A 12,097-nucleotide genomic window follows, 5' to 3' on the forward strand; every position below is an offset into this window, starting at 1 on the left:
TGGTGCAGGGAGGATGGTTTTAGATTTGTTAGGAACTGGGCAACATTCTAGGGAAGGGGGAGCCTATTCTGAAAGGATGGGCTCAACTTAACCAGGGTGGGACCAGGCTGCTGGCATCGGCATATAACAAGAAGATAGAGCAGCTTTTAAACTAGAAACTGGGGGAAGGCCGACAGTCGCTCAAAAGTGTATGGTTCAGAATAAGGTATCTTTCAAAGATATGACCAAAACAGGGAAGATAGGGTATCCTGATAGTGAGGTTGCAAAACAGAACGTAGTAATCAGGTGTCCTTAAATAAAAATCAGAAAAAAAAATTGCAAATTAATACTGTCAAATACTGAGCATGATGATGTAAATAGGAACAACAAACATCGCTTGAAATGTCTATATGCAATGCCAGAAGCCTAAGAAATACAATGGGAGAGTTAGAATATATTGCACTAAATAAAAACTTAGATATAATAAGCATCTCTGAGACATGGTGGAAAGAGGATAACCAGTGGGACATTGAGAACGGTGGGGGGGGGGGGGGGGGGGGGGGGAAAGAGGAGTAGCTGCGAGGGTCAAAAATTTACATCAGGAATGGATACTGTTCAAAAATACCATCCTGGAAGCCCAGACCAAATATATTCCGTGTATTAAAAGAGGAGGAAGGAAGACCAAACGACAGACGGTATGGTTAAAAAGTGAGGTGAAGGAAGCTATTAAAGCTAAAAGAAAATCCTTCAGAAAACGGAAGAAGCAACAGACTGAAAATAATAAAGAGCAAAGCGCTGATAATGAAGGCAGAGAGGAAAAAGGTTGAGCTGGAGGCAAAAACACATAGTAAAAAATGTTTTTTAGGTATATTAAAAGCAGAAAGCCGGCAAAAGAATCGGTTGTACCGCTAGATGACCGAGGGGTAAAAGGAGCAAATCAGGGAAGACAAAGCCATAGCGGAGAGATTAAATTAATGCTTTGCTTCAGTCTTCAATGAGGAAGATTTCGGAGAGATACTAGTGCCAGAAATGGTATTCAAAGCTGATGAGCTGGAGAAGCTGAATGAATTTTCTATAAACCTGGGAGGATGTAATGGGGCAATTTGACAAATTGAACTGTAGCAATTCACTACAACCGGATGGTAGCCATCCCAGAGTACTGACAGAATTAATAAATGAAATAGCGGAACTATTGTTAACAACTAGAAATATGTAATTTATCTTTAAAATCGAGCGTGATACTGGAAGATTGGAGGGTGGCCAACGTAATGCCGATTTTTTTTTTTTAAGTTTCCAGAGAGGATCCGGGAAATTATAGACTGGTGAGCCTGACGTCGGTGCCAGACAAAATGGTAGAGACTATTATAAAGAACAAAATTACACAGCATATTCAAAGGCATGGATTAATAAAGGAATGAAGTACAAACAGGCGTATGCTACCACCTTTGAGTACAAAAGTACACAGTTTTGGAACGCACTACCCAAGGCCCTAAAAACCATGACCAATCTAACCAGCTTTCGCAAAGCTTTGAAAATGCATCTCTTCAACAGAGCCTACATAAGTCACCCTCAATGAAACAAATCATTCCTTAAACCACCCAAGTACACCAAATCACCTGTCTCACAACCTTACCTAACACCTTCTACCTAAATTCCTCTTTCACCTCAGCTTATGATCGAACAACTGTTTTCTTAGATCACGTAATGACGTTCTCATTTCCACACTCTGTAAGCCACATTGAGCCTGCAAAAAGGTGGGATAATGTGGGGTACAAATACAATAAATAAATAAAGACAAAGCCACCTTGAGTGAATTCCTTCAAAAAGGTGGTAAATAAATCCTAATATATATAAATAATAACAATAATAATAAAAGCAAACATGGATTTAGTGAAGGGAAATCTTGCCTCACCAATCTATTACATTTCTTTGAAGAGGTGAACAAACATGTGGATAAAGGTGAGCCAGTTGATATTGCGTATCTGGATTTTCAAAAGGCGTTGAGAAAGTACCTCATGAAGGACTCCAGAGGAAATTGGAGAGTCATGAGATAGGAGGTAGTGTCCTATTGTGGATTAAAAACTGGTTAGAAGATAGAAAACAGAAAGTAGGGTTACATGGTCAGTATTCTCAATGGAGAAGGGTAGTCAGTGGTGTTCCCCAGGAGTCTGTGCTGGGACCGCTGCTTTTTAACATACTTATAAATGACCAAGAGATGGGAGTAATTAGTGAGGTAATTAAATTTGCTGATGACACAAAATTAAGCAAAGTTGTTAAGTTGCAAGAGGATTGTGAAAAAATACAAGAAGACCTTACGAGACTGGGAATCTAAATGGCAGATGACGTTTAATGTGAGCAAGTGCAAAGTGATGCATGTGGGAAAGAGGAACCCGAATTATAGCTACGTAATGCAAGGTTCCATGTTAGGAGCCACTGAGCAAGAAAGGGATCTAGGTATCGTCGTTGATGATACGTTGAAACCTTCCGCAGTGTGCTGCGGCACCTAAGAAAGCAAATAGAATGTTAAGTACTATTAGGAAAGGAATGGGAAAACAAAAATGAGGATGTCATTATGCCTTTGTATCGCTCCATGGTGTGACCACACCTCGAATAGTGTGTTCAATTCTGGTCAACACATCTGAAAAAAGATATAGTGGAATTAGAAACGGTGCAGAGAAGGGCAACAAAAATGATAAAGGGGATGGGATGACTTCCCTATGAAGAAAGTCTAAAGTGGTTAGGGTTCTTCAGCTTGCAGAAAAAACGGCTGAGGGGAGATATGATAGAGGTCTATAAAATAATGAGTGGAGTAGAAAGGGTAGATGTGAAGCATTTGTTTACTAGGACTAAGGGGAATTCAATGAAGCTACAAAGTAGTAAATTTAAAACGAATGGGAGAAAATTTTCTCTTCACTCAACGTGTAATTAAACTCGAATTCATTGCCAGATAATGTGGTAAAGGAGGTTAGCTTAGTGGGGTTTAAAACAGGTTTGGATGTCTTCCTAAAGGAAAAATCCACAGACCATTATTAAAATGGACTTGGGGGAAATCCACTGCTTATTTCTGGGATAAGCAGCATAAAATGTTTTGTACTTTTTTGGGATCTTGCCAGGTATTTGTGACCTGCATTGGCCACTTTTGGAAACAGGATGCTGGGCTTTATGGACCTTTGGTCTTTCTCACTATGGCAATACTTACGTACTTATGTAAGATAACAGTGGCTTGCTAGAGTCCAAAGCATGAAGACATTTGTGCAGTTTAAGATAAAATATACACCTGCAGGAAAATGGGTGACCACCCTTGACAAAACTTAGGATGACTGCATTGAACTACTTTATTATGATGAAACCGAGTGTATGTTCATACATTTTATGGACTGAGACTTTAATTTAACCTTCTAACACAGGTGGCCACTACCAAGACTTTCCAGGTCAGATTCTTGAAAGATAAGCATTCAATTGGGTTAAATAATGATTCCATGATAGATGCAAGGACGACATCCAAGTACCATTAAATAGGAGACTTCTGTATTGGTGGTTTAACATAAAAAAGCCCCTTCACAAATCACAAAATGATAGGACATAGAAGCCAGGGCTCAATCTACAAAGACATGATAGGCTGAAGGTGCATTGACAATGCATAGCAGCTCCCTCCATAAGCTTGCAAACATGGGCCCTGAACCTGGCCACTAGGTTTCGCCTTAAAACAAGGTCTTGCACACCCCGTGGGTGAGTACTGCTGCTACAGCATATCTCCAGCTGACCTGAGTAGAACCAGGGTCAGTTAATCTGAAAATATTAAAAGGGAAAATTAGATTCTTACCTTGGTAATTTTCTTTCCTTTAGTCATAGCAGATGAAGCCATTACGTATGGGTTGTGTCCATCAACCAGCAGGGGGAGATAGAGAGCACTCAACTTTTCACAGTGCCTCATGGCCAGCCAGCTCCACTGCCTCTTCAGTATTTGAAGCTTCCAAAGTAGTATGGCAAACCGCAATGGGAATAACATGAACTTTCCTCACAGCGAACGATGCCCCTTAACAAGGGCATGAACTCAAAAGGAGGAAATGAACACATCCTCCTGGAGGGAATAAACTCGTCCTCCAAAACAAACTGGAAGGAATGGACTCATCCTCCTGTAAGTGAACATGAATCCTGAAGACTGTTTTCCAACTTTCTCACAAGGTTGGAACTTCAGGAAACAAGAACAGAACCTGAAACAGATTCACAGCATACAGACAATCATACAGGGAGGGCTAATGGCTTCATCTGCTATGACTAAAGGAAAGAAAATTACCAAGGTAAGAACCTAATTTTCCCTTCCTTGTCATCAAGCAGATGAAGCCATTACGTATGGGATGTAACAAAGCAATCCCTATATAGGGTGGGAACAGGTCACACCACGCGCCAGCACTTGTGCTCCAAAACGCACATCCCTCCTAGCAGCCACATCCAGCCTGTAATGTCGGGCAAAAGAGAGCTTAGAAGCCCATGCTGCTGCACTGCATATCTCTTGACGAGAGAGTGCTCCAGTTTCAGCCCAAGAGGAAGAAATCGCTCTGGTAGAATGCACCTTAAAGGCTACAGGCGGAGACAGGCCGGCAAGCAGATAAGCTGAAAAGATAGTTTCTTTGAGCCAGCGGGCAATAGTGGCTTTAGACGCTGGAGACCCTCTGCGAGGACCTGATAGCAAAACAAACAGATGATCATAGATCCTGAAAGAGATAGTAACTCGCAGAAACTGCAGCAGAGTCCTGCACACATCCAACAGGTGCAACTGCCCAAAATATTCTGAAAACTCCTCCTTATCAAAGGAGGGCAAGAAAATAGGCTGGTATAGGTGAAACGCTGAAACCACCTTAGGTATGAAGGAAGGCACGGTCTGAACCGTGACTCCGGACTCTGAGAATTGCAGAAATGGGTCTCTACAGGACAGCGCCTGGAGCTCAGACACCAGTCTCGCCGAAGTAATGGCCACAAGAAAAACGGCCTTTAGTGTCAAATCTTTCTCCGATGCTCGCCGAAGCAGCTCAAAAGGAGAAGCCTGCAGGGCCTTCAAAACTAGCCCCAAGTTCCAAGCTGGACAGGGTGCTCGCACGGAAGGCCGGAGCCGAAGCACCCCACTAAGAAACCGTGCCACATCTGGATGAGCAGCTAAAGACACGCCTTCAACCTTACGACGAAGGGAGGCCAACGCTGCCACTTGCACCCGCAGGGAATTATAGGCCAAGCCTATTTGTACACCATCCTGCAAAAAGTCCAGAATCGGCGAGACAGGAGCCCGCATGGGTGTGATCGCTTTTGAAGCACACCAAGACTCAAACTGGCGCCAAATCCTGGCATAAGCCACGGAAGTGGAATGCTTGCGGGCCTACAGGAGAGTGGAAATGACTGTGTTTGAATAGCCTTTGTCCCTCAATTACGCCCTCTCAATCGCCATGCCATAAGACCAAAACGGCAGGTGTCCTCCATGGCTACCGGGCGCTGTGAGAACAGGTTCGGTACCAGAGGTAAAGGAAGGGGAGCCTCCACTAGCATCTGTCGGAGGTCCGCATACAAAGGCCTCCTTGGTCAATCCGGGGTGATGAGGACCACTTCTCCTGGGTGCAGCTGAATCCACAGGAGCACGCGCCCTATCAAGGGCCACGGAGGGAACACATATAGTAGGCCAGGAGGCCAGGGCTGAGTCAAGGCATCCAACCCTGCCAAGCGAGGATCTCTCCGTCTACTGAAGAAGCACGGGACTTTGGCATTTGAACTTGTCGCCATAAGATCCATCACGGGCTTGCCCCATTTGGCACATATCTGCAGGAATACTTCGTCTGCTAGTTCCCATTCTGCTGGATCGATCTGATGCCTGCTTAGATAATCGGCTTGCACGTTGCTCTGACCTGCAATATGAGCTGCCGACAGAAACTGAAGATGCAGCTCGGCCCAGTGGCAAATCTGTTAGGCCTGCACGGCCAGTGCTCTGCACTGAGTGCCGCCTTGTCGATTTATGTAGGCCACTGCTGTCGTATTGTCCGACATCACTCTGACAGCCAATCCTTCCAGGGTCACTTGAAAGGCCAGAAGCGCCTGAAACACCGCTTTCAACTCCAGGCGGTTGATGGACCACTCCGACTCCTCGGGTGTCCATAGACCCTGGGCATGCTCCCCCTTGCAATGTGCGCCCCAGTCCTTCAGGCTGGCATCTGTCACTAATAGACACCAACCGGGGAGCGCCAGCGGCATTCCTCGGCGCAGCATGCTGTCTGAGAGCCACCACTCCATGCTGAGCCAAGAAAGTCTGCATTGATAATCCTGAGAAACTGGAGACCATCTTTGAAGTAGGGAATACTGTAGAGGTCTCAGGTGTGCTCTCGCCCAGTGCACCACTTCCAATGTGGCTGTCATCGATCCCAGCAGCTGGACAATGTCCCAAGCTCGCGGGCGGGGAATCCTCAGGAGCAGACGGACCTGATTCTGAAGCTCGCACCGCCTTAGCTCAGGTAGGTATACATAGCCCGAGTCTGTGTCGAACCTGACCCCCAAATATTCTAGAGATTGCGAGGGGGTCAGGTGACTTTTGGCCATATTGACGACCCAGCCTAGAGATTGAAGTACTGAGACCACTCTGGCTGTAGCTTGATAGCTCTCTGTTACAGAGTCTGCTCTGATGAGCCAGTCGTCTAGGTACGGGTGAACCCTGATACCTTCTCGCCTGAGGAAAGCAGCTACTACCACCATTACCTTCGAAAAGGTTCGGGGAGCTGTGGCGAGGCCAAAAGGCAAGGCCCGGAACTGGAAATGTTTTCCCAACACCGCAAACCTCAGAAACTTCTGGTATGAGGGCCAAATTGGTATGTGCAAGTAAGCTTCTTTCAGGTCTAGAGACGTGACAAACTCTCCTGCCTGTACCGCAGCAATGACGGAGCACAGGGTTTCCTTGTGGAAATGCCGCACTCTCAGGGACTTGTTTAATTCTTTTAAGCCCAGAATAGGGCGAAAAGACCCACCTTTTCGTGGTACCACAAAGTAGATGGAGTATCGGCCGTAACCGTGTTCGGTGGGAGGTACCGGGGACACGGCCCCTAACTGAATCAGACCTTGCAAAGTCTCCTCTACCGCCGCCCATTTGGCGGCAGAACCGCATCGGGCTCCACAAACACGTCTCTTACAGGGGCGTTGAATTCTGTTCTGCAGCCATCTCTGATCAGGTCCAGAACCCACTGATCTGAGGAAATGTTGGCCCACTCCTCGGCAAAGAGGGAAAGACGTCCTCCGATGACAGGACTCGAGGAGAGGGCCGGCGCACCATCATTGAGAGGGTCGCCCCTGAACTCCAGGCCTTGAGCCAGTGGCTGTGGAACGTTTGTCCGAGCAAAAGGAGTTCCTCTACTGAAAACGGGCACGAGAAGTGAACCCAGCAGAACGCCCCGGGCGGTACCTTCGAGCTTCACGGAAGCGAGGTCTGTAAGAGGAGTGGACCGCCGCACCCTTAGAGGAAGGCCAAGGCCTATCTTCGGGCAAGCGCTGGGGTTTAGCCTCACCCAGGCCCTTCACAATTTTCTCCAACTTCTCACCAAACAGGAGAAGGCCTTGAAAGGGCAACTTCACCAACCTTTGCTTAGAGGCCATGTCCGCCGCCCAATGCCGTAGCCAAAGAAGACGGCAAGCCGCCACTGCTACTGCCATGTGTTTAGCCGAAGCTCTGACAATATCATAAAGGGCGTCAGCAAGAAAGGACAAGGCAGACTCCATCCGCGGAGCCACATCTGAAAAGGGCTCTGCTCCATCACCGGGCTGTTCCACTGCCTGTTGCAACCAAGCCAGGCAGGCTCTAGCAGCATAACAACTGCATGCAGATGCCCGAATAGCGAGACCTGCAATTTCAAATGACCGTTTAAGTGCTGATTCCAGTCTACGGTCTTGAATATCCTTCAGGGCAACACCTCCTTCAACAGGGAGGGTAGTTCTCTTTGTCATAGCTGTGACTAGGGCATCCACTTTAGGCATAGCAAAGCGAGCCATATGCTCCTCACTCAGAGGGTATAATTGCCGAATAGCTCTGGAAACTTTCAAAGGTCCCTCGGGGTCAGCCCGTTGAGCTGAAATAAGCTCTTGGATGGAGTCATGCAAAGGAAAGACTCGAGCAGGCTTTTTGGTACTAGCCATCCTAGGATTCACAGAGGAGGCTGTGCCACTGGCAGGGTCCTCAATAGAGAGAGCCTGCAGGGCATCAGAAATAAGCACTGGCAGCTCATCACGGTGGAAAATCCTCACCGCAGCGGGATCGTCCAGATCCTGAGTCACTTCTGCACCAGACTCTGACTCCTCAGACCATGAAGAACTGCCAGAGTCCTCCGAATCCTCGCAGCCCGACCACGGGGGGGGGGGGGGGGGGGGGGGGGGAGGTGCAGCACTCTCTGAAGGGGAATGAGCTCTTCTGCGCTTCATATTCTGCCAATTATCAGGGAATAACGCCTCAGAGGGCATACCGAGGCTAGAATCCACCGGGGGCATTAGAAGAGGCCCGTGCCGGGCTTTGTGGGAGAGCTCTTTTAAGCATGTATGCTTTATGCATTAATAAGACAAAATCAGGGGAGAAAAACTCACCCTAGGCACCCGGATCTCTGCCGGGGCTAGTAGCTCCCATATCAGCCTCACTCCGAGTCCTCCCCCCGGGCTCAGGACTCTCTGTCTCAGTGGAGGTCGCGCCATGTAGTAAATTCAAAATGGCGCCCGCTGCCAGCTCAGAGCGCGAAGAATCGTCGCTCGCCATGCTCGGGCCGGCTCTAACGTCTGTACAGCACGATTTACAGATCCCCGCTGCTGATCTGCGCTTGCCACACTTGGAACAGCGCTTTACTGTCTCCGCAGCCATCGCCGAAAACGGTGGTAAAATTCAAAATGGTGGTTTGCGCCAAAATTGCCCCGATCGCGGGCCCACCCCGGAGGAGTCAGAAAACACTCTTACCTCACTGGACCGAGTATCACAGCTCCGGTCCCACAGAAAAAGGCAAGGAAAAACCTCTGTTCCAGCGTCTAAGCACTTTTTTTTTTTTTTTTTAAACGCTGTGAGGAAAGCAGAGGTAAATAGAACTCCGGAGGCTCAGGTGAGTGGGAAAGGCAGGGAAAGGGCAAACCTATGTGCCTGCATCCACTGTTGGTGGGGAAGGACAGGGAAAGCTAAGCAATGTGTCCACATTCACGGAGGTATGGGTAAGGCAGGGAAAGGGCGAACCTATGTGCCTTTAAAGTGAAGCTGCTATAGCCTCCAACACCCCTGCTAACAACTGGCAAAAGCACAGGAGTAACCTCCAGGCAGATTTTAGATGGAGCTCGAAGAAGCTGCAGCCACTCTGCTAGGGGAGATAGAGAATACTGAAGAGAGGCAGTGGAGCAAGCTGGTATGAGGCACTGAAAAAAGTGTGCTCTCTATCTCCCTCTGCTGGTTGATGGACACAACCCATCTGTAATGGCTGCATCTGCTTGATGACAAGAAACCCCAGATATTACTCGTCTAATTCATTATGCCACATTGATCATCTGGTTGGCTTCTTCAAGGCCAATACGGTGTATAGTCAAATCATTTCATTGAAAACATACTTATTGTCCAATATTAGTTAGAAATAATACATCTGATTACATTCTCTCTCTTTTAAAAATCAGAAGTTATTTAACAATACATATACTCAAGTCTCTAATTCAAATCCCACTGATTAAAGTAACCCCAGTTTTCACAGGCTTCACTCCTTTTAAAGTAATAATTGAGAAAATATTTCTGAGGAAGACTTTAGGAGTCATACCCAGAACTCTAGGGAAAAACAATCTATACTAATGTTCATTTTATTATTCAAAGTTTCTGGTCTATTATCATTTTCAAGATCATAACCACTTCTTACTCGTGTAGAATCATTTGTTATATCAATTTTTCACTCTCAAAGGGTTCAGTTGAATTGTCCATGTAACTCTCTAATAAAATTATATCTGAAACAAAATTATTTACTGCCGTTAGGTCCCGTAGCGCCTTCCAGATGGTATTCAATGCAACCTCCACAGGAGCCAAAAACTCCAAGTTGATTTCTCTTAGGTGTTTAGGAGTGGTACCGCCGATTCGGGTTCTGCTGTAAACGTCCTCCGTTTCAGCATATGCCACTAACTCACTCCTCCACTCCTTTGGACATGGTGGTTGAATAATTTGGGAGTGATGGAGTTGTTTTTTTCCAGGTCCAAGAGCATCAACATTCCTTCGCCGGCGCTAATCAAAGGACTCGCCAACCCTCTTCACCTCACTTTTAACCATGCCAGCTTCGTTTGAACTTTCTTCCTCCTTTTTTAGTACATGGAATATATTTGGCCTGTGCTTCCAGGATGGTATTTTTGAACAGCATCCACACCTGATGAAAAGTTTTGACCTTTGCAGCTGCTCCTCTAAGTTTTTTTTTTTCACTGTTCTCATTTTATCAGTCACCTTTTTGAAAGTTAAATGCCAACGTATTGGATTTCCTATGTATACTTACTCCAGAATTTATATCAAATCTGATCATGTTAAGACCACTATTATTAAGCGGCCCCAACAACAACCTCCTGCACCAGATCATGCGCTCTAATAAGGACTAGGTCTAGAATTGTTTCTCCTCTTGTTGGGTCTTGAACCAGCTGCTCCATACAGCAGTCCTTGATTTCATCAAGGAGTTTTACCTCTATAGCATGTCCTAATGTTACATTAACCCAGTCAATATCAGGACAATATCAGGGTAATTGAAATCACCCATTGTGCTTCCCAGTTCATTAGCACTGCATTTCACTACCATTTAAAAAGGTAGCTCAGCCCAGCTGCCAATATAGAAGAAATCCATTTTCCTCAAGTGAGCTTTTTTAATAGGAGAACATGAAAGATCAGTATGCTCTTGTGAACTAGAGGAGCAAGACAAGAAAACAGTAGTCCATGTGGCCAGCAAGAGCTCACTTATCTCTGAAAACACAAAACATACATAAACTTTAGGAAACTGCTCAAGACCCACCTATATGATAAATAACCCCACGCTTATAACTCTACAAATTTTGCTGAAATCCTCCCCAATATGACATCTTCTTTATAGTAACTCTTCTCTCATATGATGAGGCCTCTTTATTCTAAACTGCCATGAATCTGCCCAGTAACAACTGGCAGTATATAAGAACCTGCTAAAATAGAATGGGAAAATTAGGTTCTTACCTTGGTAATTTTCTTTCCTTTAGTCATAGCAGATGAAGCCATTACGTATGGGTTATGTCCATCAACCACCAGGGGAGATAGAGAGCACTCAAACTTTCACAGTGCCCTCTTGGCCAGCTAGCTCCACTGCCTCTTCAGTATTTGAAGCTTCCAAAGCAGTATGGCAAACCGCAATGGGAATCACAAGAGCTTTCCTCACAGCGAACGATGGCCCATCACAAGGGCATGAACTCATAAAGGAGGGAATGCACATCCTCCTGGAGGGAATAAACTCATCCTCCTTATTGTATAAGTGGAGGGAAACACGCGCCTCCTGGAGGGAATCACACATCCTCCCAACACACTGGAGGGAATGAACTCATCCTCCTATTTATAGAACTGGAGGGGAACACACGCACCTCCTGGAGGGAACCACACATCCTCCCAACACACTGGAGGGAATGAACTCATCCTCCTATTTATAGAACTGGAGGGGAACACACGCGCCTTCTGGAGAGAATCAACACATCCTCCAAAAAAAACATGGTGGAGGGAATGAACACATCCTCCTAAATTTAAACTGAACATGAATCCTGAAGATTGTTTTCCAACTTTCTCCCAAGGAAGGAACTTCAGGAAATTAGAACAGAACCTGAAAAACAGATTCACAGCATACAGACAATCATAAAGGGAGGGCTCATGGCTTCATCTGCTATGACTAAAGGAAAGAAAATTACCAAGGTAAGAACCTAATTTTCCCTTCCTAGTCATCAAGCAGATGAAGCCATTACGTATGGGATGTAACAAAGCAATCCCTAGATAGGGTGGGAACAAGCCACACCACGCGCTAGCACTTGTGCACCAAAACGCGCATCCCTCCTGGCAGCCACATCCAGCCTGTAATGTCAGGCAAAGGAGAGCTTAGAAGCCCATGTT

General features: G+C 46.1%; 1 protein-coding gene across 4 annotated transcripts in view; it reads right to left on the reverse strand.

Moving 5' to 3' along the window:
- Nucleotides 1-12,097, reverse strand: part of SMAD2 (SMAD family member 2) — a 193,306-nt gene that overhangs the window by 90,103 nt on the left and 91,106 nt on the right. The window lies entirely within an intron of this gene.

The sequence above is a fragment of the Microcaecilia unicolor genome, chromosome 2 (genome assembly GCF_901765095.1).
Source record: "Microcaecilia unicolor chromosome 2, aMicUni1.1, whole genome shotgun sequence".
Lineage (NCBI taxonomy): Eukaryota > Metazoa > Chordata > Amphibia > Gymnophiona > Siphonopidae > Microcaecilia > Microcaecilia unicolor.